Below are 26,682 nucleotides of genomic sequence, written 5' to 3' on the forward strand. Positions count from 1 at the left end.
CTCTCTCATTATTCTCTCTCTCTCTATCACTTTTGGTCACTTAGAGTTTTCTTGGAGCACTATAGCTTTGGATCAAGGAAGGAAAAGCAATCAAAGGGAAAGGAAGGAAAGAAAGGATCAAGGAAGAAGAGTAGGATCAAGCAGCTTCAATAGGAATACTTGCAGGTAACCTTTTGCATGTGTGATTTCCTAGTTGGTTTGGACATGCATGGCTTTGCATGTTGGTGTATGGTTCTCTTGTTGTCAGTGGCATGGTTTTGTTGGGTTATGACAGTGGTTTTCAACCTAGCCTTGCCTTTTTTTGGATGCCATGGTGTTGGGATGTTTATTTTGGTTTTTGAGCTTTGGTTTGCTAGATGGATTTCAGAATCTAGGGCAGAGGTGATCTCAAGGTTCATTCCCAAAGGCCTAGGAATCCCTTGACTGGTTTTGGCGAGATACACGGTAAAGCCTGAGGGAGAAGTATATATCTCTGGCCTAGTGATCCGGGTTTGCATTACAGTAAATCCTGAGAGACTAGTCTCATTTTAGGGCCTAGTGATCCAGGTTTGGATTGTGGTAAAGACTGAGAGGCAAGGAGATGGAAAATTCATCAAGGATAGTGATGGATTTCAAATGGCATTCCAAGTTCGATTTGGTTGTGATCACAACACTGGTTTTGGTGTGATCACGGTTTGATGAGGGTGGAGGTGGTTTAACCTCTTGATTCCCTTGGTTGTTCATGGATTGGTTGTTCTATGAGATCCCACATTCATGCTTGGAATATGGCACAGGAGTGACTAGCTGAAACAGAGATTTGGTTCAACAATGTCTATGGTCGGGTAGTATGTGGAAGTCCCGAACCTGGTCGGATTTGCTTATGAATAATAAAAGCTAAGTCCTCTTACTTTTGCACTAGTTTATATGTGGATTTAATGGTTGTCCTATCTCTAGTATTTATATGGTTTTATGCTAGTTATAAGCATGGTTATATGACTGGTTCCTGTCATGGTTAATTAATGTATTTACTTGTAATTATTGGAAGTATGAATGCAAGACGTAATTGATGATATTATAGTTCAATGGAGAAGGAGGTGATCCTTCTAGTTATGTTTCATAAGTTCTTCCAGACATTTATGCTTTGTCTTGTATCCTAGACCTATAGATTGCATTGATGTCAAGTGTTTTACATAATGTCAGTCCTAGTTGGGGATGCTCAGGCCTAGTCCTAAGGTTGATTTTTTATTTATTAGCATCGTTATCATGTCTGTGATGGATTCGCAATGTTGTAGCAAGTTCTGGGTAGAGGCCAGGATTTTGCGCTAGGAAAGTGGCTCAAATCTCGAGGTCGTTGGCACAGTTCTGCTGAGAAAAGTCCACAGTCATTGGCACATAGGCCCATGAGAGAGACTTTGGGTTGTTGGATGATGCCATGCCTATAGCATGACAACAACCAGGGGTTAAAAGGCGTAAATCATTAGTGGGACTTAGGGACGACATGTATGAGTGGTTGACATGTCTCCTGAGGGTGTTCTTGCTGATGTGGATGAGTTTGTTTGATATGTTCTGTCAGTTCCATTTCCTTAAGGTCACCAAGGAAGTTGAATCCCTTATACTAACCTCTCTCGTCGCATGTTTACCCTGGATAGTTGGTTTCTTGGGTGGACCTGGGAGGAGGGGGTGTTAAAATATGTATCCCTTCCAAAACATTGTTCTCCCATCTGATGAGAGCTTCTTGGAAGCCATGTTCTCCGGGGAGCCATGATTAATATAACCAGAGGTCCCAAAGCAGAGTTCCTTTTCTTGTGTTAAGCTCATTAAAAAATGAAACATAGTTCCCATAGCATAGTTCCTTTTATTGTTTCAATCTCATTAAAAAATGGAAAAATGTCCTATGAGCATAGTTCTTTCCTTGTGTCAAGATCGTTAAAAAATGAAATATATCCCCTTCCAATTCGACTCTTTGATTAGATATCGTAAATTCCCAGTCGAGTCTTTTCATTTGATCTCGTAAATGAACCTTCATTCCATCCACTTGCTAGTAACCAGTAGTCTACTTAGGTGAATAAAATGAAGCTTGGGAGGCATGTTCCTAGAATTGAGTCATTAGGGGCATGAAAACTTATTTCAAGCATACTTTTTCTCTATTTCAAGCTTGTGTAAAATTGAAACCACTCTCAAACATAGGTTTTTTGATGTTTCAATCTTGGGAAAAAAATGAAACCATATTCAAGTATTCTCAAGCATAGTTGCCACATGTTTCATGGTTTGTGTAAAAATGAAACCATTTTCATCCTACCTCTCGTGACTGTCATTTTTATCAGCCTTTTTTCTGCCATATGAGCCTTAGTTTTCTCATTCCATCGTCACCATCTATCTGGACGATCATACGCTTTCACTTGGTTGTTTTACCCTTTCCTGAGGGACCACCGCGACGAGTGGTCTTATTAGACAGCCTATTGACCTCTACGTGTTTTGAGTAGCTCAATCATGACTGAAACTAGTTGCTACCCTTTATACCACTCATTCCTCTAGGTGGAGACCCTTTTCAGCTCTTTTCAAACTCCCTAAACATGAAAAGATTGTCGATCACTTGCTTTTTCGAATTCATTAAATTAAATGAAAAGACATTTGCCCAGTATAAATTTAACCCTTGTTCTGGACTGGGATAGACTATTTACAAAAAAGGAATACCTTAGTCAAACATGGCTAAGAGGTTCTCCTGAGTGTCGTTTTCTACCATTTCATAATCAAAAGACAATTTTATGAAAAGGAACATTGGATTTTTCTTTTTCACCTCTTTTTCAAACTCTCTAAACATGAAAAAGGAGTCAAGTTACACCTTTGATGGACTTGTAAAGGCATCAAACAACATTGGACTCGTCAAACATGACGAGGCTGAACCTCTCCTTCTTAGGGTCATTAAATATACTCAGAAGGATTCATCTGAATAGTGAACTTATAGATCAAGCATATGTTATCCTCCTCAAGCTTGTCAAAAATAAAGAGATATTGACCGGAAATGGTTGAGGAAGTTGGGAAAATAGGGTACTTTACCTATTAATGGTAGCGAGTCACTCTTGAACATGACATTCTTTCACTTCATCTCCATGACCGTTGGGTTGGATAATCTGCTTACCTCTTTGATTAATCACACCACATCAAAACCCTCTTGAATTGGTTTTGGATCAATGCTACCAACTCCATTAAGTGTCATCTATATGTTCAAGAGAAATTCCACCCTAAGTTGACACCTGTTACAATATCTTGAGCATTTTTTCATGTTTTTCATTCCTGAACCAACTCTACATCAACATCATTCTGTCTCTAATATTGATACTTGTTTTGTGTCATTGATTGGAGATACATCAAGGCCCTCTTACGACAGGTCGCTTCTTGTCAATATCAGCTCATTATCCAAGAAGTTGACTTAGAAACTCCCTTGGATACCTTAGATCTTGCATACATCAATGGCAAGTTTCCTCTCTTTTGGCGACAGGTCTTCATCATTGGCCTTCGACCAAAATATTATGTGTGGTGTTCGACTTCAACTCCTTTATTCACACCATATGAATTGTATTGTTATACCTTGAGAGCCATTAACATCATCGGTGGTTTCTCTAGTGTCTGTTAACGGCTTACATCATTTGGCTGGTAATCAGATGGTGTCTACCATGTTCAACCTCAACTCATTTATTCGCATCGTTAGACTCATGCATCAAATGATCGAGTGAACGAGATAGAAGACCCCATATCTAGTTTCATCCATCTGGTTTGCGATTTTAGGATTAATACAATTTTACAAAGTATGATGGCTATGATCATTCAGACAATAATCCAAGCGTAGTTCCACACTTTTTCATCAATGAATGAGACTAATTAATCATTGTACATGTAATATTGGCTTATGTGATGAGCATGGATATACCTCCCTCAAAAATGATATCATGATGATAATATGTATTGTAACAGATGATGATCTCGACTGATTGATTCTTAATACAGATGTGTTACAAGATAAAGCACTTATGTCCTCAATCACTGACTTTGACTTTGTACTTTAGGGAGAAATCTGTTACAGACCATTTTTTCACATCAACCCAAAAGGCCTGAAAATCAGATCAATCAACATCCTTGAACACTTTGTCATAATCCCTTTGCAAATCCCTAAGCATCACTTCTCCAAAAAGTATGAGTTTCTAGGACAATTAGCTCAAAAACATTATTTTTAGCCCCAACACACCTTGCATTATTGACCACCTGCGTTTAGCGCATGTTGCATACTTGAGCACCAATGTTGGTCAACACATGTTCCTCCCTTCTACAGGTGTGTTGATTCTAGAAATTCGGGTAAAAAAAAAAAAAAACACCTCCAAAGCTTCCTCTTCCAGAAGCTTCCAAAGTAGTTTTAATTATTTACCACAGATAGAGATCTTGAATTCCTATCTGATCCTATCTTGGAGACCCTATCTCTTATTCCTTGTTCTCATCCTCCCATTATATGTGGATCTAAAACCTAGAACGGTAAGTTCTAAACTACCACACTCATCCTATAAATTTATTGTCTCCCATAAGTTCTGGGTTGGCTTTTGGAGATTGATAGTGCCCTTATGCTACTGCTTTGAGCCTAAAGGAGTGACCATATTCATGTATTAGGGTTTATGTTGAGGTGTGCTTTGTGACAAGGAAGGACAAGTCAACTTGGGGAGACATCTACAAAGTCAACTTCTATTTATGGTTGTAAACTCTCTCCTATATTTGTCAATACAAAAAGTATATTGTTTTCCTATATTTGTTGTGTTATGTTTGCACTCATGTATTTCAATTCCATGTTGATTCATTGAATATATATTTTATATTATGCTACGTGGATGTTGTGGATCCTTTGCTTTTTTTAGTTGTGTGTGTAGGTTCTAATTATAGCACTTGGAGCTAGAATTGGAGCTTATAAGTGAGGAGGAAAGGAAGGCTTGCTATAGATTCTAGGTAGGATTCTTTCCCATACTCTAATTTCTCTAAGGAAAATTTTGAGATTTTTTCCTTCTGTTGTTCTATATTAGACCATTATATCTAGGGAATTCACCTTTATTTGTAATCGTGAAAAGTACACATAACAAATTGTATCATCCTAGACGACTTAAATAACTAGGAATTATCTAGCATGAGCTTCCTCAAACATCTGAACCTTGAGAGAATGTAGTCCTCGAGGAATGTCATAATCACCCTTTTGTCATCTTTTTGGGTTGGAATTGCTTCTACCCATTTTGTGAAGTAATCAGTGGCTGTGAGAATATATTTGTGTTGGTCGCTTGAATTTGGATGTATTTCCCCAATGAAATCTAATCCCCAGTGTTGAAATGGAGCCTGGACTTCAACATGATTCAACATAAGAGACTTCATTTTTTCTTTCCCATAAACATTTGGAATTTTTCACATGATTTTATAACAACATTAGTGTCTTTGAACAACAAACGCCGGTACTATCTAGCTCTCAAAATATTGTATGTTGTGGCTTTCCATGCTTGCTAACCCCCTCATATTCCACAGTGAAAATTTGAGATGATCTCCTGCATTTGATATTCAGTAACACAAGTAAATAGGACACCAGTGGGGTATTTCCAATACAATTGTCCTCTTATGATACAATACTTAATTTCTCTTAGTTTCAAGGATCTACATTTGGATTTAGGAAACTTGGAACTTTCCCAAACTTTTTTCATAGGTTTCTTGTGTGCTAACTTCCTCCAGTGGGGAAGGTTCATGTACACTTTCTTGTATCAAAGTGGTGCAAATAAACCCATCTGTACACATTTCCAATGCCACATAATTTGCTTCAGTAAGCAACCTGACCAGCCATTGACCTTTGACCAACTTTGTGGGTTTTATCTCCATATCATACTCTTGGAGCTTGGTTATCCACTTTCCCTTTCTACCATCACTATCCATCTAAGTGAGAATATTATTTGTTGTTGTTGATGGGACATACGTGATCACCTTTTAGTGCAATATATATTCCCTAAAAGCCTTAAAATCTTTCACCATAGCATATCCTTATTTCTCCATAATGATATATTTTAGCTCTGCATCTCTCAGTGTGTAGTTGAAAAAGGATATATGTTTCTTGTATCCTTCTTGATTTTTCTATAAGAGGATAATAGTTATTTTGTGCTTCGACACAAAAGAAAAAAATTGAAGTTATTTTTAGAAACATGGATTTGCCAAGACCGAAGCCTCCATAATAGCTTTCTTGATATGTTCAAAATATGTGCAGGCTTTAGGTGTCCACCTTACATCACTGTTATTTTTTAGCGTGCATGTTATATACTTAAGAAGTTTTGTGGATTTTGCGATAAATCTACGCAGGAAATTTCTCTTACCCAAAAATGATTGAACTTCTTTCTTATTTATGGGTAAGATGACCTTTGATATGGCCTCTACCCTTTCTAGATAAATCTTGACACCATCCTTGGATACTATGTGTCCCAACAATTTCCGTTCTTATAGAGCAAAGAATGATTTCTTAGGATTCAGAGAAAGGCTAAATTTTCTACACTTCAGAAACACTTGTCTCAAATGATCTAAATGTCCTTCATCTGATTTAGAGAAAACAGTCATGTCATCTAAATAAATAATTATGAATTTGTCCCTCCCTCCCATGAATGTGATATCCATGTCTCTTTGGAAAGTCGATCCCACATTCATCAATCCAAAGAACATTTTATCGTACATAAACATTCCCCATGGCGTGGTGAAAGAAACCTTCTTCTTATCTTCTTCATAAACCAAAATCTGATTATATCCAAAAAAACTCATCCAACATGGATATCCTAGATGCTCCTACTACTTTCTGTAATACATGATCCATCTTTGGCAATGGATAGTTATCTTTCAGTGACCATCTGTTCAATTTTATAAAATCTACACACAACCTTATGTCTCCATTCCTTTTCCATACAGGAACTAATTTAGCTACTGACTCTAAATGTCTCAAAGGAACAATTATTTTATTGTCCAAAATTTTTTGATCTCATTCTCTATTTTTTATAATAGAATAGGATTAAATCTGATTTTCTACACAAAAGGTTTAGAATCTTCCTTCAAAGGTATTCTATGTTGTATTATAGAAGTATCATATGTTTTCAATTCTTTATAACTCCATGCAAATACATCTTTAAATTGTTGAAGAAAATCAATGTGCCTTTGTTTGCATGATGGCTCCAAGTACTTGTCCAGGTTGACCTTCTGAGGTTTTGTCTTTGTGCTAAGATTGTGTTCTTCCACGTTCTCAACCACCAGATGGATAATGGGCTTGGTGGATATATCGTTATGATAAAAGATCTATTCCAACAAAACTAGCCCCTTTGGTATAAAGTTATTCTTCAGTTGTATCACTTGGTGGCCTCCAATTTGGTTGAGGAAGTTGACCTGGCCTTTTTGTGATTCCATCTCTCGTTGATATGTTTCAAGAGCTTAGTCTTCATTATCTATGTTGATAGCTGAAAATTCTTCCACCAACTCCAAGAATCTCTTTAAGTTTTCATCGTCTTCGAAAACTTGACAGTGCTTAATGTTGTCAAAGACTGAAGGCATGTACCTCATTTCAAATTCATGCTCCAGTCTTGGTTCAGGAGGTGGCCTAAAATTGCTAATGGTTTTTGCCAACACATCTGCCTATTGGTTGTCTTCCTTGTGCATAGTTGTAATGTTAAATGCATCAAAGTGATTATCAATAATATCTCAGACTGCATTTCTGTAAGACCGCATCCTGAGGTGATTGGTGGTGTATATGTTCCTTGTCTGTAATACCAATACTTTATAATCACCAATTACTGTTAGGTTTTTTGCTCCCATCTTCTTTGTTGTTTCCAAACCTAGAATTAATTCCTCATATTTAACAACGTTGTATATCGCATCAAACTCTAGTTTAAATGACAGAGCTATGTTTTGACCTATAGGAGGTATTAAGAGTGCTACTTCTCCCATCCATTGTCTGGAGCATGCTCCATCAAATAACAATTTCGAAATCATATGTGGATCTTGAGATGACTTGATCTTATCAAGGGGTTAGCTTACTTCTGAAATCATATTAGGGTTCATGAACAGGTTGTAATAACCCATGGATTCTTCTATGGCATATAAAAGTCGATTCTTAGACCTCTTAGCATTGCTCGCAACATATAGGAGCTTAGCTTCCCTGTACAACCTCCTCTCATGATCTCCAAAAATATGTATGGTTGCATAGGATAAATCCATTTGCAAGTTTCCACCTAATTTCTGGCCTAAGACTTGGAAAGTAACATTCCATAGGTAGTTATGACACCTACCCTGATGTCCATAACTACACCCTTTATGGGGATTTGGGTGAGAGATATCACTAATTATTTGATGATCCCTAGGAATTTGACTCTTCTAGAATTGAAAGAATAAATGTCATGATAAGGTTTGGTGATGTCTAAACCCAACTCCAACATTACTGATTTAGGCATGAGACTGCGGGATGCACCTTAGCCTAACATAAAATTGTGAAGAAGCTTGTCATGAACATTAATGGTGATATAGAAAGGAGACCTATCGTTATCGTCCTCCTCTAAATGTGGCCCATATACCATGGTCAGGTGATCTTCTTGAAAGTTCAAAGTATCATTATGAGAAGTTAATTCTAGGGGTTCATAAACTTCTTTATGTGATACTAATATGTCGAATTCTGAGCTAGTTCTAACACAGTTATTGGGACCTTTACCATACTCAACTCCTATTCTAGGTTGAACAGTGAGTCTATGTTCTTTTCATTTCTTTAGCTGGTTGAAATCGTGGTTTAAATGGCAAGGGATCTTGATATTTGTTCACTACTTGGTTTATGTTATGCTTGGAATTTTGATTTGTATTACTCCTTCCATTTGAGGATCCTTGTGATTTCTTTAATGTTTAGGAGGGCGTTGGTCATCGGGATGATTCTAAGTCAAGTGAAGGCATAACAATTTTAGTTTGACATTCCATTCAGGTAGGTCTACCTAGTCTGGGACGCAAATCGTAATTACTTTGGAGTTTTTCCATTATCGTATTTATGATTCATTAATATTGAGTAGCTAGAATCTCATAATCATCCTGTGAATCATAGGTCTCTTGTAGAACTAATGAGTTTGTATATTCATTTTCTATGATATAAAAGGAAAGATACTCATCTCGTACCTAAGTTATGTCTTCATCTCGGTTCATTTCAACAGAAAATTCATTTATTTGGAGGTTCTAATCTCTTCTGATAGGGGGTTTGATTGGTTGGTCATCGGGCCTCTTTATCTATATATTCATTGTGGATTGAATGGCCTATGAATGGGTTACGAGGTAGTGGAACTTGATTTCTAGTGATATTATTAAATAAGTTTCTTACATGTTTCTTATCAATCTAGTCATTTCTTCAATCTTTTCTTCTGTGGTATCTTTATTGTATGTGGAGTAGTTAGGCTCCTCCTTTAATTTCTTTTTGTATTTGTATTTACCACTCCCCTTCACTTGGTCCACCTTATAGATCTCATCCTTGGTCTCAATTCTCCTTAATTTTCCAACAATAGTTAGGTTTCCTTTTATTTCAACTGCATCAGATTGCATGTTTGTCGGGGTTGTGGATTTTCTTTCTCTCAACATGAAAGAAAAATAGGGTTCAAAGGTTGTGGAATAATTCACCATAGTGGCAGTGGGTGTAGTTTTTATCTTGTTTGGTATTTTTTTATACACCTTGTTGAACCTTTTAGAAAACTCTTCTATGTTTTCTAAGGATTTCTTCTTAACTGCTAAAAAATTTGTGAGGCAATACTCAAAGACCATCTTCTCGCCCCATTACGTATGAAATGTTCTTTCAAAAACATCCCATGAGTTTATAGAGTGAGGGAGGAGGGTGTGAACCCATTTTCACACATCTCCTTCATGGGTTTGTACGAAGAGTCGCATAAACACATCCTCTTCCTCGACCATGAAGTTATCAGTGAAATCTTGAAAATAATGATATTTTCTTCAGTTGTTCTTTTCTTTTCTCCATTGAACCTGGGTAGCAGTTTCAGATAGTGCTCAAGTATGTCATTTAAGATCTGAGGCAAAGTGAAGGGTGTATACAAGGTTACCCAGGTTAATGGCTAATTTGGTGGGTTCTACTGGTTGTTGTGTTTCCCTTGTCCAACCATAATATGTTGTAGAAAGAGGTCTCTAATAGCAGATGATATTGGGGTTTTGGTTTTCTTTGTTAAATAGGGTGAGGATGAGAGTGGATTTCCTAATGTATGAGTAGAACTTCATAACTCAAGTTTTTCTTGTGTTGGGTACAAGGTGTATCAATATGAGGTATTTCATTGTCACTAAGTTGAGATATCACGGTGGGTAAAGGCTAGGGGTAGAGTTCGGTATGTAGTCTCTAAGGATTCTCCTGCAAATTCTTATTTCATTGTTTGTAATGATAGACAAAATGCTCGGGATTGAAAATCAAAAGTGTTAGATTTGGATCTAGGTTATTCCGGGTATGTGTCCTTGTAGAAGCTAGAATGTAATGTAAAGGATGTTCATTCACAATTCAGGAAGTAAGTGGGAAAATTATGTTAGGTGTCATTGTAGGATCGTGGTGAGTGTCTCGAGGAAAAGATAGTGGAGTCGCCAGGTTGGATATCATAGCTAGTGTATCTCAATTTTTTGTACCCTCAAAAACTAAGGAGTGTGTTGTTCTGCCCAAAGAAATTTAATTCAGACTTCATATTCCCTGACAATGACTCCAGGAGATGTTGGGGTCCCAAAGTCACATTGAGCTATGAAAATAGTGCAGAGACTACAAACATCTAAATTCCACGTTCAAAGTTTTCTTGATTTTCATTTTCTATTAATTTTTCATTTATTCCATTTGTTTCTTCAAGGGTTATGTCAAATAACACTTGTAACCTTGAAAAGTACTACTGTGTGTATTTATTTTACCTAGTTTTAGGCTGAGGCATTCATACACTTGGGGTTTGACTTATAGATTATGGGTACGGTGGAAATGTAAGAAGATAAATGATAAGACTAGAATAATAAGTATGAACTTAAGAATCTATTCGTTTAACAGAGATGTAAAGTAAATTTGCATTTGAATTAAAACACATTTGATCATTCATAAGAACATGAATACTCCATAAATTCTTAGTTCATACCACAGAAATAAGATGAACATCATATTGATTAAATTCTTCTCATAACATACAATATACAATTATACATTAAACAACAGAGATGTTCTGTCAAAACTTCCATGAACAACTGCATTTGTATTAACTAAAATTTCGAATTCAAATTACATCATAAATTACAAGATCATAGAAGAAAGTATTGATAGCTCGTCATGAACTGCAAAATCCTAGCTTCAGATTACAAGCCTAACAAATTTTCAAAATTTGGATAGTCTTTGTACAAAATTTTCCCCTCTCCTCTTTTACATAAACAAAATTGGCCTATTTATAGGCACAACCCCCTTATGACCTAACCATAAACCACTAGCAGTTATGGAAATCCATTAGGAAACTTGCAATATACAACTGGAAGTTTGGTAATTGACTGCTTACATGGACCACAAGTTGTCAGGATGGGTCCCATCTCTTCAGAGCGCCTTTCTTGTTGTTCAAATTCTGTGGTTGACTCAACAGAGTGTGTGGATTGTGGAGGGGTGTGTTGCATCCTTATTATAGATGTTGATGATGTTTGTTGGGTGGGAGTGGATGTTGTTGGTGCTACAATTTTTTTAAATGCATTTGATACCATTTCTGTTTTGTAGAAATGTGATGAGATCAAGCTCCAATATTTCATTAAGGGGCACGTGAAATTCCGGGTTTTTTTATAGCAATAACCAAATTAGTAATTGATTTGTATTCTAGAGTCTTGAATCCCCTGAGAACCTCTTTAACCTTGAACATGATTTAGAATGAGGTTTGAAAGTGTCTGATGATCTCTTTAGGTGTCACTACATCTCCTTCCCTTTCAAATACCAGAGAGTCATTATTTTTGCCTCCAACTTAACTCAATAGCGTTCCTTTTGTGCATCCTTTCCATCCATGCCTATGAATATGGTTAGGCCTTTTCTGGATAATGGCTCAAAGTATCTTAAAATCTTCATCAGATGATATCATATTTCCCTTGACTTCTTTTCCATCTCATTTATTAGCTTCACTTTCTAGAAAACCATATCACATTGGTGGACTGGGAAAGATCTTTCAGGCAAGGATATCTCTACTTTGCTTGTTGTTGGGATAAATTGAACCAATATTTTACACTGCTTCAGTTTGTTCTCTAACACTGTCCTGGAACTTTCAGCTTCTTTTCTGGCTTCTAGGGCTGTAACCCATTTCTCTTGTAGCAGTGAAATTTGTTCCCAATTCTCATCATCCATCATATCTTTGGCAATCCTATCCCACATGGTGTGATAAGTCACCTTCACATTTCCTCGGGAGGCATGCTTCTTCCTTATGACATACAATTCCCACTTAACCTAGTCATAAGAACTCTCTATTAAATCCTTTATTCAATTCTTCAATTATTTTCTGCTTCTGGTCCAATTCATCATCTCTACCATCCAATAAAGTTTTGAGTTTATTGACTTCATCATTTCGCAAAAAATTATCCACGCCTACATCTATATTGTCCACTGGGGTCTAGATGACAATGATTTCTACACTACCCTTAGTTTTTCAATCAAACGCTTATGACTTCAATAACAGGACCTAGTCCTTGCTTTGTTTTACTTCTTGGATGACTGCATATAGTTTCTTCACTAGCTCCTCCTTTTACTTCTCGATTTCCATCAACTCCATTGTCTGAATTGGATAGGAATCCCACTTTTCTTGTCTCCTTAGGAGCTTAATTTCTTTATTTTTCTCATATAATAGTTTCTTGTACTCTTCAAATTGACTATTAGAAACCAACATTTTCAAAATTACTTTCTCCAAGACTTCAATATTCATCATCCTCGCCCCTGTTTCCACTTTTTATTTCTTCAAAATTTTCTCTACCCAGTTGTAGTCTTCTCTTAATGTCTTCAAGGATGACTCAGCCTTATGGGATTCATTGTATATGATTTCATTCAAGACCTTAGACAGACTATAAGTTTCAGGTAGAGGAATTTGAGATAGATCAAAAGTGATCTTAGTGGCCTCATAAGATTCAGCACAGTGAACCTCTTTGCTTTTGGCCTTCAAGACTACCAAATTTAGCTTGTCTCCTTTGTAATCTAAGACACTAAGCAATCGAGTGTCTAGCATCCTTCAACTTTTAGTAAGACGAATATCTTTCTTCATTTCTTGCTTGGATTCCTTTGTTGCACTCTCAAATTTCTCCATGAGGGATGAGGGTTCCCGGCCAGTCTAAATATCAGAAGTATCTATGGAATTTAAGGAAGTCACGATGATTGATATGTGTTGCACCAAAATTGGTAAGCCTCTATCTATTATAGGCTTGCTAGAGGGACCTGCAACAGTTCCTGAATTAATGTCGGGGCTTTCTCAATGCCCTCCTCTTCATCATCATCATCCTCAATTTATGTGACCTTTGAGTCTCTTAAAGCTAGACTCTGTTTCCTAGTCTATATCGATATATCAGTCTAGGTCCTCCTAGTACCAAACAACTGAGAGGATGCGAGTATGTCAGTAGGAGCATCTCCTTTACTTCTTAAAAAGTCATCTTATTTGTTGCTTTCTCCAACAGAGGTCTTGAATGATGGTGGTGTGTCTCTCTGTCTTTGTCCTTCCTCTGACTATAAATTACATCCAAAGGATAATAGACCCATTCAACTCCTTGGGAAAAATGCAATCCCTTTAGCATATTCTAGATTGTCTCTTGATCCTTTATGGTTTTAGCAATGAATGGCCCAACTTCACATGGAAGATGGAATGCTATTGCTTTTTTTTTATGCAAAATGTAACCAATCACTGGTGAACCTTTGTCTTATGAATTCCAATGCAAAAATATCGGATGTAAGGACATTGGACAACAAGTATGTCTTCTCTTCAAAACCATAGACTCTGATCACGGTGCAATATGCTAGGAGATACTAGTCTCCTATCCTCTATATTCATTCACCTCTCTCATCTCAAAGATGACACTGGGTAGAGGTTGTTCATGTACTAGCTGGTAAAAAATTGATACAAAAGATTCAAGATAATACAAATTCCTATGTTGTTAGTGGTTTTTCTTACAATGAGAATCCACTCGACGGTAGGAAATACAATACTAATAGAGTCAACTAACCTTGGGGCTAGGTGTTCCAAGGAGCTATAGTTTTGGTGTGTGAAGAGGTAGATTTTATATGAATATTATCTGAAGGCATTTGTGGAACAGAAATTTATGAAGTGGTGATAGATGGCATCTGAAAGATACTGGGGAAAATCTAACGAGTAGGAAGTGGTGTTAGGGTGACACATGGATACTAATAAGCCTAACACATTCTCGTCAACCTCTGAATCCTTGTCCAAACCAAGCACCTGAGTGATCATGGAAATGGTTATTTTGGCTTGTCCAGGGAAATTCACTATGGAATAAGGTGGGTGGCCTATTGGAGCTACTACTCCTTCATGGGCATGTTCAACCAACACCTTAGCTTTATTCTCCTTAGTGAGAGCCTTCCAATACCCAAGCAGGGTGACCTCTTCCAACTTGTATAGTCTAGCTCGGTCCAGGAAGCATAACATTGCTACTATTTCTTTTGGAGTCACTAATACGATTACCTTAGATCCTGAGATTGAAGGAATTGTCATGTTATCAAAATTGTAGTGAGGTGTGATCCACGTGTGATCCAAGTAATTATTTATGGGAAATGATAGACTGGGGGCACCACAACTTTCACCAAGTTACTTTTGAACAAGTTTTCCATATCTAAACCTATTTTTACATTGGAATAAATATGCATGATGGCAACATACATGCCCTCTGTGTTGAGGATGGGATCATATATTTCAGAGTGTGCATCCACCATTTCTTCTTCATTTGGCTTCTCCATTGCTAGAGAATTTACTGAAGCTGGGATATTAGACATGTTGACTTGGATTTCTATGAGGTGGCTTTTTATGAGATTTTAGTATTGAGGAAATTACTAAGGGTGCCTTCCTGGCTAGAGTTCTGGGGCTAGGAGATGAAATTTCTTGCCATTTTTTTTTAAATTTTTAAGCTTAGATTTGGCGAGCTTTGGAAAATTGGGGTCAGATTTCGGTGGGCAGATGAAATAGGTAGACGATCATATTTTTCAAGGGTAGTTTAGACTCACGATGGAATCAGTAGGACAGAGGGAAAATGCTAATTTGAAACTAGTAGGGGACTAAGGATGCGACAAGTTTTGGTGGTAATTTTCTCTGTTCTAGTGCTCTTTCATGGTGAAAATGAATGGATTGGTTCCCTGGTGGTTAATTTATAAAAAGCTTTTTTGTTTTTTTATTATTTTGTTTTTTGTTTTTTATTTTTTTATTTTTTTTAATTTCGCACTGCCACATGTAACAATATGATTGGGTAAGTTGATGTCATGATGTCATAACCATATGGTGATGACAGCATCATGTGGATGTGGTGCTGACATGGGTTGTGATTACAAGCGTCATGTGGTGTATGGGGTGATAGCATGGTAGGGATGTTGGCATGCGAGTGATGGGTGGATGACGTGGGTGGTGTGGTAGCTAACCTGTTAAGTCCACCCTTCCCTGCCAAGAGGTTTTCACATGGCGAGAGAGTATTTTTTTGCACCTCCCTCCCGAGTGCGGGACCAATGGGGGTCATCCATGCGTATAAGGCAGTTTTTCTGCGCACCGTTTGTGGGCATTAATCATTGTTCAAGTTGACAATATAGTGTGATCCACGTGGTCGTAGACCATTGGATCTGGGGGCGCAACTCTTGGGCCAACATCAAAGTTTTGTCACGTGACCCATAACGTTACGTTGATGTCATCTGGCACAAATTTATTTCTTTTTAGAAAATTGTGTTGATCTCCTTAAGAATAATTTCATAATTCTCCAGGGTGAAATTTAACACCAACAAGACAAATGAGCAAGGGAAATTTGGAGTAATGTGAGGAATTTCAACACCCTTTTGTTGCCAATTCTAGGCATCCTTTCTAAGTTTACTAGAGTGAATTTGGGGGGAAAGTTATCACCTTGGTTTTGTCCTTCATTTGTTGGGTCGAATTCCCCGTGCTAGAGTGGAGGGTTGTTGGCCACTAGATGGCGGTAGAGAGAGGAGGATTCATCATTATAGTAGGTAATAGCTCCTTAAGCAGTATTCACTCTTTTGACACACCTAATTCTACTACTACCCTCCATCCTTTTCCTCTGACGTTGATCTTGTTCATCTATCCTTGGGTAACTCTTTACTCCATGCAAATCTTTGTCAATGTTTATCATTTTTTTGTCTGGATTATGGTGCTAGCTTGGAGGGGGTATTGTTTGGTTCTGGGTTCATTATTGTCTTTTCATTCTTACTAGTGGCCTGTTGTTCATCCACTGTGGCGAGACTATTGTTCTAATACCCTTATACCACTCCATTTGGTGTCGTCTTTATGCTTATGGGTCATTCCACTTAGCCTCATGTTTAGCTTTGATCCACCTATTTTCCCATCTCCTTAGCTTGTAACTGGTCAGGGCTTTGTGTCACAACCACTCAAGTTTCTACCATGAATTATCCCTATATAGACCATTGGTGCAATCTTATTTTGTTTGACATGCAGTGGCAGATAATGTGTAGTATGCATGGAGGGGTGTTCACGGCTCCAATAGACGTAACTAAGCCCAATAGCAATCCCAAGAGGTTGTTGAAATCGATGATTTGGTCGTTACCCCTAAAATTCAGAATGGGATTCACCAATTGGAATCCCTTGTTAGATAAAGACAAGCTTTCTCAGACTTTGAGATCCTAAAGGATGTTTCCACCTGGATTCCTAACCCTATACATACCAAGGGAAGAAGGAAACAATACTTTAATGTCTTATCTTTGTAATGGCAGATGAAGACCCTGTTGGGTAGGGTATTGAAGGACAAGCATGAAGAAATATATAATATCTTTGCAGATTTTAGAAGATGTCAAATGAGTCCCAAGAAACCAATGAGTATGCTTAGAAAGAATGGACGTGAGGTTGGCCCATATAGAGTACCACCCCCAGTGTGATCCTGCTCCTCCGGACTCCAGTGCCAAAGATCCAACACCTATCACCTCCTCAAAATCTCGATTTTCTTAATGTTATCTTGCAATTTTTTGTTTTACAATACTAAAGTTGATGCATTAATCATGTTATAGTTGTTAAAACTGTTAGAATTTTGGACAAATTACTTAATTGATTGGTAAAAAATATCGGGTTTATCTATGGGAAGATTGAGACCACCTACTGGGTGACATGTTTAAGCTAGCTTTTTTGAGGAAATACAATATCAACTTACAAAAAAACATTTTTTGGGGACATAAATTATCTCATTTTAATCTTGTTATCAATATTATTAGTCCCTACCATACTCTAGCAATCAATTTGTCTATGTACGACTATTAGTTTAACGCTGACCAATGCAATTTATAATGTTTAACTTTGAAAATTAAATATTTATTTTTCAATATAATAAAAAATATATATTTTCAAATATTTGATTAGACCATAATTTAAAGTTGTTATTGCACCGTTTGCACAACATAATGCCAAGTGGATAACTATTTCACATATTTTATGCTATAATTTATGGATATGGTTACAATAGTCATGCATGATTTTTAGATATTTGTGTAATGATTTTTTGCGAAAAAAAAAATCCTTGTAGGTAAATAACATATTTACCATTAGTTACTTCTCCTCAATAAATATGCTTAACAGAAGATACTTCCCATTATTAGTGACTTCCCACCACAATTTAAACAAGTTACTCCATAAAAAATTGATAGGAATAAGATGTAAATAAATATGCTTAGAAGTTACTTCCCACCACAATTTAAACAAGTATTTGCATAAAAAAATTGGTAGGAATAAGACGTAAATAAGTTACTCCCATTATTATTGGGTAGAGAGGTGCTCTCCAACCCACTATGAAGCGATGTTGTAAAAATAAAAAATAAAAAAATGTGCAAATCTCTCAATAATTAAAATTATTAAAAATAATAATAATTTAAATTAAATTAATAATTTTAATTATAATTATAAAGTTAGATTCAGCTATAAAATTAACTTGACTTACAAACCTATGGTATTGCATGGCCCATGGTATTCGAGGAAATCCAAGCCTATGGTATTGCATGGCCCATGGTATTTGCCCATCGTATTTGTTGTGATGAAGCCTATTTGAAGATTTGAAGTTTTGAGAATGCAAGAGTACCAAATTAAATGCATCTTAAACTCTAGATTTGATCCCTCTTTGCGCTTGATAGATCCAGATTTAAAATGGATCTCTAGGTTGGTTTATTTTCTCCTCAACACTTATGTAGGAGTAAAACTATAAATGTATAAACTTAATAGTGTTTACTACCCAACAAAATTTATTGGTTCTTGCCCAAGCAACACTATGATTCAATTTTCCTATTCACCACTACTGATTTAGCAATAAACAATGTAAGTTATAAATTTTTATGTAATTTTTTCTATAAAATAACTTCTAACTTGATTGGGACTAAGATGTCCTACAACACTTATTTAACATGTTATGATAATTTAGTGGGAACATATATCACCTTGTTTTAATTTGTCACTGCAAAATTCATATTATAAATGTATTTTGATATTATGTAATTAAAATTTTAAATATTTTTTAAATTTATTAATAATATATTTAGAATTTCTAATGAATTTATTAAATATAAAATTAATTTAAAATTTCAAAACAAAAAACAAAAAAAACCAACCCTTATTGGAAATAAACATAAGACAACAAACTCATGTGGATTTTCTTTCTTAGCTCCGTTAGCTTTACATAACTAGCAATTGCCCCTAAAGGTGAAAAGATACACCAAAGGAATTGAACTTGTCTATGATGTTACTAAAAAATGTTGCAGCAAAGGAAAGATAACAACCTAAAGGCTAGAGGATGGAGAGGAGGAAATGTGTTCATGCTTGCAACAGTCTCACACTTGTGTAGATGTGTGTGTGACAGATGTTGCTAGAATCACTTGGCTAAATCATTTTTTTTCAATCATACCACTATGTCAAAATCTTATAAACATATTATATCCAAGCTATAACATGCAAGATAATGAGGAGAAGCATTACCATATAAGTATGTATATAGCTATATATTATAAAAGTTTTATAAAAAAAAACAAAACAAAAACAACAACAACATTTTATCATAAAAGTTAAAATAATAATGATTTATACGAGTAACTATTATATTTCAAAACTTATTTATTTAAATGTAGTGAATAAACATATAAAAAAACTTCATATTTTAATAATATCTATGTATATGTATATGTAATTTATGTTATTTCTATAATCTTAAAAAATTAAATACTGAAAAATATATATATAGTTGTATATATTAAGAATGTTTTAATAGAATGAGCAATAAGAATATATAATTTTTATATAGATGTTAAATTTATGTGATATAAATATTATTATAAAAATTATGTACAAATTATTGTTTTTCAATGTGTGTGAGTGGTAGCTAAGTCAAAGTTCTTAATCATTCATATATTGTCATGTCTATTGAGTGCATTGACCTTGTACTATATAATGGAACACATTGTTATGTATTTGGAATGAAGATGACAAGCTTGAATTGATATAAGTCTTATTTCATCAATTCTCTAATCCTTATTGGTTTAAGTAAATCATCATCCATTTATTTAACAATATTGCATTCGATGACAAATTTAATTATAGAAACAATTTTTTATGAAAATTTAAATATTTTTGCCCACATAGTGTAGAGGAAATTGTGATAGGCTTTCTATTAGAGCACTCTGGTGTAAAGGTCACTAGTTCAAAACTCATCCAACACTATCATTTCAAGACTCACACATTTATAGTAAAACTTCGAAAACTACAAATTAAATTTAAAATTATCTCTCTTACAAAATTGAGTATACTCTAAGATGAATCAAAAATAATTAATTTGAAAATTAACTCTCATCCAAAATTGAACATACCCATTGCAAGTTAAGTGTGCCAATTATTTCAAGACTCACATTTTCTAATAAACCAAAAAAAAATCTAAATATTTTTTATTCCCAAATAATTATAAAAACACGGAATAAAATCTATAAATAACACATTACACATTTTATAATCAAACTTCAAGCACATGAGTGCTCGCTCCGTGACCACATTCGATTCTCCCTGCTGCCGTTGTTGCCGCTTGTATGTATGATGTGATGGTTGTCAGCGCGTCTGAAAAAATATAAATGCCCGTCTGAAAAAATATAAATGTAATAAAAGAGGGCCCTATTCCGCTTCTCTAGGAAACTAGCCCTTCCCTTTAAAAAAAAAAAATCAAACTTCAAAAACCCTAAATTAAATTTAAAATTACTTCTCTTACAAAATTGAATGTACTCTCAAATAAAAGGAAATTGATTTTAAAATTACCTCATGTCCAAAATTGAACATTGAACATACTCTTGAACGAAAGACACTTCAAGACTACAAAACTCTGCCTAGAATTTGAACAAACATCGTCCATTGAACTTTATACGAGTAATTTTTTTGCCGGAGGAAAATCCTCATAAATTCTTTTTAAAATGTTTCATCGTTTTAAAAACGTGATATGCAATGTGTATATATGATTCAAATTGGTTTAGGAAAAACATATTTTTACCACGAGGCGAATCTAGTTTTTAGTTTTTTGATCAAATATTTTTTAAATAATTTATTAAGAAATTTTACTTCGAAAATTTTAAATTTCATATAAAAAATAATAATTTTTAAAATAAAACTAATTTTTAAATTTTTAAAATAAAACTCTTCACTTAAATTTAAAAAATATATTTTTAATAAAATAACAATTATATTTGTCTTTACTTTGTCACTCATTACAAAGAAACAATCTATACATATCCAAACAAAAAAAACTCTATATTAGTCAAATGTGGTTGAAACAATTTTTTTTGGTAGTTTTCAATTCGTTGAACGAAACATATTTAGATTTGAAAGATGAAAATTTCTTCGAAAGCTTTTTAATGGTGCATATTTTCTTCCTTGCATTCTCTATTGTTTCTAATAAGGTAAAGGCTAATCGTCGTAGAAGTATGGACTCTACATGTATCTGTTCTTATAAAATCTTAGGTATCTCATATTTAGGTTGAATGTATTTTATCCTCTTTGCATTCAATCCACTTGTGTGACGCATCTACTACTTCATGTGAATGTTAAATTTATGATGTTACAAATATGTGTTGCTTGAGTATGCAAATTAATATCAATCATTGAGGGATTCTTGATTGTTCAAAGATTGAATCTTTTGTACAAATTCGAAGGGATTTTTTTCGACTGAATTGTTTGTCTAACCTCAATCACCAAAAGTTATACATCGCAACATCAAATTTTATGAGGAAAATTTTCATGAGCAGTTAAGAAAAACCAATAAGCTATTGCTTAAGAAAAACTAATCCAAGTTAAAGATGTGAGCTTAGAATTTCTTCCCATACAACTATATATTTAAGCAAAACACAATGAGAACAATCCTTACATCAAATCAAAGTTACATTGTGATGACAAAGAATGAATTTTCTTGAATCAATATGAATATTCTGGACCTATAGCACTTATTTATTTCAGCAAAATAACAGACCAGGCAACAGGAATGCAGTAATAAATGCAACACCAAATTGAATTTTATTTGACACTTCATGACACAATGCAATTCAAATTGCCTTCTCATCTTAGTCAAGGGAGAATGATGCAATGTTTGCAAATTGGATAAACAAATGAAGTATTAGATGGTTCCGTTATTGGAGTATTTACTCATTATCGCTTCTGCAACATGTGGCTTCTATTGTCCATAAACGCAAATGTAAGCCTTCTTCGACTCCTCCTCAGTGCTCTCTCTAGCATACCTATACACCCTATAAATTTCACTCTTTCTTTATTCTTGGTTGCCACTGCTATAATATTTCTTAAGCTTGGGCAGTCTTTTGACAGAGCAGTAAATCCTAGAGTTTTTCTTCATTAATAAAGACATATAAGCATTTTCGCTATAACTATTTTTCTTGAGAAGTTTCAAATAGTGAAGTTTTGCAAAAAAAATGAGGAGAGATACTGGGGTACGTGTCGCCAAATTTTAGATTTTTAATCATTAATTTTTCTAAAATATATCCTATGGAAATTAAATTTGTGACTAATCTTAAATCAATTTCAAATGAACCATCTTGGAATTTTCACATTAATTTTTTTGGAGAAGTTTCAAACTATAAATGTTAGGATCTTTAGGAGATATAGAGAATTACATGTGGAAAAATTTTAGATTTTGTATCATTATACTTTCTAAGATATGGTTTGTCAAAGTTAGAGCTTTTGACTAACGTTGAAATTCTTGTCAAATGAGTCATGTAGGAATTTTTGCTATAACTTTTTTAGTAAAATTTTGCACTATAAAAAATTTAGGATTTTAGCACAAACGATATACGTTTTAATTTATGATACTTAATCATTTATGAAATACAATTTGTGTAAATTAGGGTTTTTTACTACCCCATAAACTAGTATCAAATAGGTGTCCTTGGTAGAGCTATCATATATGAAGCTTGGAAAGGCCAAATTGTATGCCATTAATTGATTTGGAAAGCAAACAAGGCAAAGTATTTTAAGTAAAAAATTTAGAAGTACATTTAAAATATGCAATGTGTGGTATTCCATACAAGTTCGTTGTCTAGAAAAAGACCAAGAATCAACAAATTTGAGAAGTTACCATACCTTTCCCTTAACACATCAAATTTTGGTTAGACCTATGACATTGTAAAGAAGACATATTAGAGAACTATGAGAAAAAAATTAGACTTAAAAAGGCTGAAATTGCACACATACATTAGAAGAAAGGTCAACTTTACAACAATATCTAATTCAAGTTTTTAAAGGTACATAACTTACCATCAACATAACTTTTCATTAGAAGGACTGATTTTTCTCATTCAAAGTTATCATAAAGAGATAAAATAGTACTTTATTTTTCCCATGGAAAAAGGTTTTACAAAAAGTACTTTTCCTAGTAAACTTCTAGATATCCCAACCATAACTCAAGAAAGAGAATATATTTTTCACCAAATATCCAATTTGGAGTACCAATTTAAGGAATTGAATGGTAATTCAATAACAAGTAATGATTTGAATGATAATATGGAATAGATGGAAAAGAAGACGGTTGAAAATAGGGAACATATGGAAAAGAAGATGGATGAAAATAGGGAATAGATGGAAAAGAAGATGGATAAAATAGTGGAAGAATTGTAAATTTCCATGTATGCCATCTTCTTATGTACCCTAGATGAGAGACTCCTTAAAAAAGATATATAAGGAAATCATGAAAATGTGGAGGAAATAAAGATTTAGTCTTAGAACCATGATTATTCATCTCCAAATATGCATCATTGTGGATTCCACTTGGCACCAAGAAAGCAATTGATTCTCAAGATTGTTATGAGGAAATTTGATGACTAAGATCATATAACGTAGATATTTTAATGACTATAGTATGGAATTTAAAACAAATAGGAGGAGGAAATGGCTCGCGCGCATAACCTGCCTAGTGAAGGGTTAGGCTAATACGAGGGTACCCTGCAGCTAACCAAAACCCGTAGTCTCCCGACAACCGTCGCCATCCATCTCCCTGCATCATTGTCAACTGCTCCTGGCGGTCTCGGTGTCGGTTCCCTGCCTCAACATGGAGGATAGCATGGATTACGATGAGGTCGATTATTCCTGGACCTGTATTCCGGTCAGACCATATTTAGAAGCCCTAACCCTAATCCAACAAACTCTGTTTTTCTCCCGCCTTCCGTTTCTATTCCCCCTTGCTCCGCTCTAGTGGTCACCCTTCCTGGCCATACCGCATCTGCTCTATAATTTGGCACACTATCCATTGATTCCCCTAGTCTTGACTGTCCTCTGCTCTCACCCGAGACTCTGAACCTGCTCACTGTCGTCACTCCGCCATCTCCTTCTTTTGATATGTGCCCTCCAGGTGACCAGGTACACCCGTCTTGCCCTCTGCCGACAACGGATCAGGCATCTGGAGGCCCTCATAGTACCAGTCAGTCAAACCCTAGCATACCACCTTCTGGATGTTTTGAAACCCCAGTGATCAGGGTTAAATCAATAACTCAGCATCAACAGGAGGGTGGAACTTCCTCGAATCCATTGCAGGGACATCCATCAACTCTACGGACCGGCAAACAGAAGGTTAAGTGTGTGAAAGCCTCATCAAAGGAACTCACAATCTCCTTCGGAGAGGATATCCCAATGGGCGAAGTTGCGAACAAGGCCAGCACGGTTCTGGTTGGACATGTCCAGGGAAGGGCTTACACAGTGGAGAGATTAACCCTCTGGGTCAAGGAAATTTGGGGCAATACCCTCAAAGAATTGCTGGAGGTCCAGAACCTACCAAGGGGATGGTTCGCACTGCATTTTTCTAAGGAGGACTACATAGACCTGGTTCTAGCAAAATACTAGCATATTGAGATGGCGTTGGTTCTCCTTAAATGATGGAGTCCATTGTTCGATCCGGAAAGGGAGAAAATAGGAGCTGGACCTATTTGGGTTTGATTACCAGGTCTCCCACTTCAGTATTGGTCTGAAGCTGTTTTTTTTAGGATCAGGAACGCGCTTGGCACCTACCTCGACTACGATAGGACCTATGTTCAGACCAAGAATCGAACCTTGGCCCGTATATTAGTGCATTTGGATACGTGAGAGGGCTTGGAGGATAAAATTACATTAAAGTGGAGGCATTACACTCGAATACAGATCTTGGACTACGAAGGTGTTCCTTTTCGTTGCAGGAGATGTCGCAAGGTAGAGCGCATATTCAAGGAATGTCCATTGAAGATGAAAACATCTGATCCTCCGAGTACACCTTCTATCCACAAGGGTAAAGCAGTAGCCAACTAGGCCAACACTCTAGTTTCGGCTCACAGAGCACCTGATCGGGTCGGTACCTCCATGGTTGTGGAAGGAGCGCACAGGACTCCATCGCCCCCGATGACTCGTGCCCAAGCTGCTGCTGCCAAGGCCGCAAGAAAAGCGGGTACTCCTCTTTACTCTCTCCCTATCTCATCTATATCATCTGTATCACTTACATGCAGTGCATCATTGGATACTACATCTTCTAGGTTCATTTCTCCCTCCATTCCCTGTGCACTTACCTCGCCTCCTCCCACCATTTCCACCACCTCTCCATCTGTTCCTTCCCCCCCAACCTCCCCCTCCCATTTGCCATGGATCGATTAGCACCACCTCATCCATACAACCTCCGCTTTCATTCCCTACCAGAGAATCTTACTCCTTCCTATTCAGGGCTAGGTCTCACTTTCCCAGGTCCGGCTATTCAATCATCTCGAGGCCGAAAGTCCTATCTCTCAAAAGCCATTCAGAAGGTCGGGGCAGAAGTTGTCACTGGAAAACAATCCACTCTTGAAGGGGTTCTTAGAGCTTTGAACACCCCTGGGAGGGTTCCACCATGAAATGGCTATCTTTCAACTGCAGAGGCATGGCTAGTGCCTCCAAAAAACTAGCCCTGCGTAGGTTATTTGAAGTCGAGCCTGTGGATATCGTCATGCTGCAAGAAACCTTGAGGGATGTTGATCTCATCAATCAAACCCTAGTATCATTAAAACCTGGTTGGCTATTTTACTCTCTTGATGCTGCGGGTAGATCGGGGGGATTAGCCATTGGATATGACCCGCGCACTATTAAAGTTTCAGCATCCTGGGGAGGATTAGGGTTCATAGGTATGGATATATTCTCTGCCGACCTAGGTATGAATATCCGAGTTATTAATGTATATGGACCTTGTCAACAGAGAGAAGATTTCTGGCGGCATTTCCTCAATTTCGAAATCACTTCATTCGATCATCTGGTCATCGGGGGTGATCTTAATTTCTCCATAGGATTTGGGGAATCCTGGGGATCCCAAGCACAAGTAGATCCCCTGTTTGGCTACTTTAGGGATTCTCTGGAGCTGCACAACCTCACAGATATCCCCATGATCAAGCCCCTACCCACCTGGAGAAATAGAAGAGTAGGGGATGCAGCACTGGCTAGAAGGCTTGATTGTTTCCTGATTAAGGTGCCCTTGATGCAGCATCTTAATAGATATAGGAAATGGGTGGGCTCCGGGGGCATATCAGACCACTCCCCAATATACTTGGAGATCCTTGGTCCTGAATCCAAGCCTAAACCCCCCTACAAATTCAATCATGTATGGCTACAGGATTCGGGATACATAAAGATGGTCACTGACTTCTAGAAATCACATCCTATCTCGAGCCACAGATCCCTGGCAGAGGGCTTCTGCCACAATCTATCTCAGCTTAAACACCTATCCATCTCCTGGGCCAAGGAGAAAAAACTGAGGGATGATCAGACCCTATCTGTGATTGAATCTGAATTGATTGGCCTTATGGATGACAGCAACAAGGGATTTTCATCTACTAATGAAAAATCACATCTCATTGAGCTTGAGAAACAGAAGGACAAGATACTGAAGGAAAGAGAAGAAACCTGGAGACTTAAGAGCAGAGCAATATGGCTACAAGTTGGAGAT

This window comes from Pinus tabuliformis, chromosome J, assembly GCF_031772625.1.
Source record: "Pinus tabuliformis cultivar Carrire ecotype Pingquan chromosome J, CPIR1, whole genome shotgun sequence".
Lineage (NCBI taxonomy): Eukaryota > Viridiplantae > Streptophyta > Pinopsida > Pinales > Pinaceae > Pinus > Pinus tabuliformis.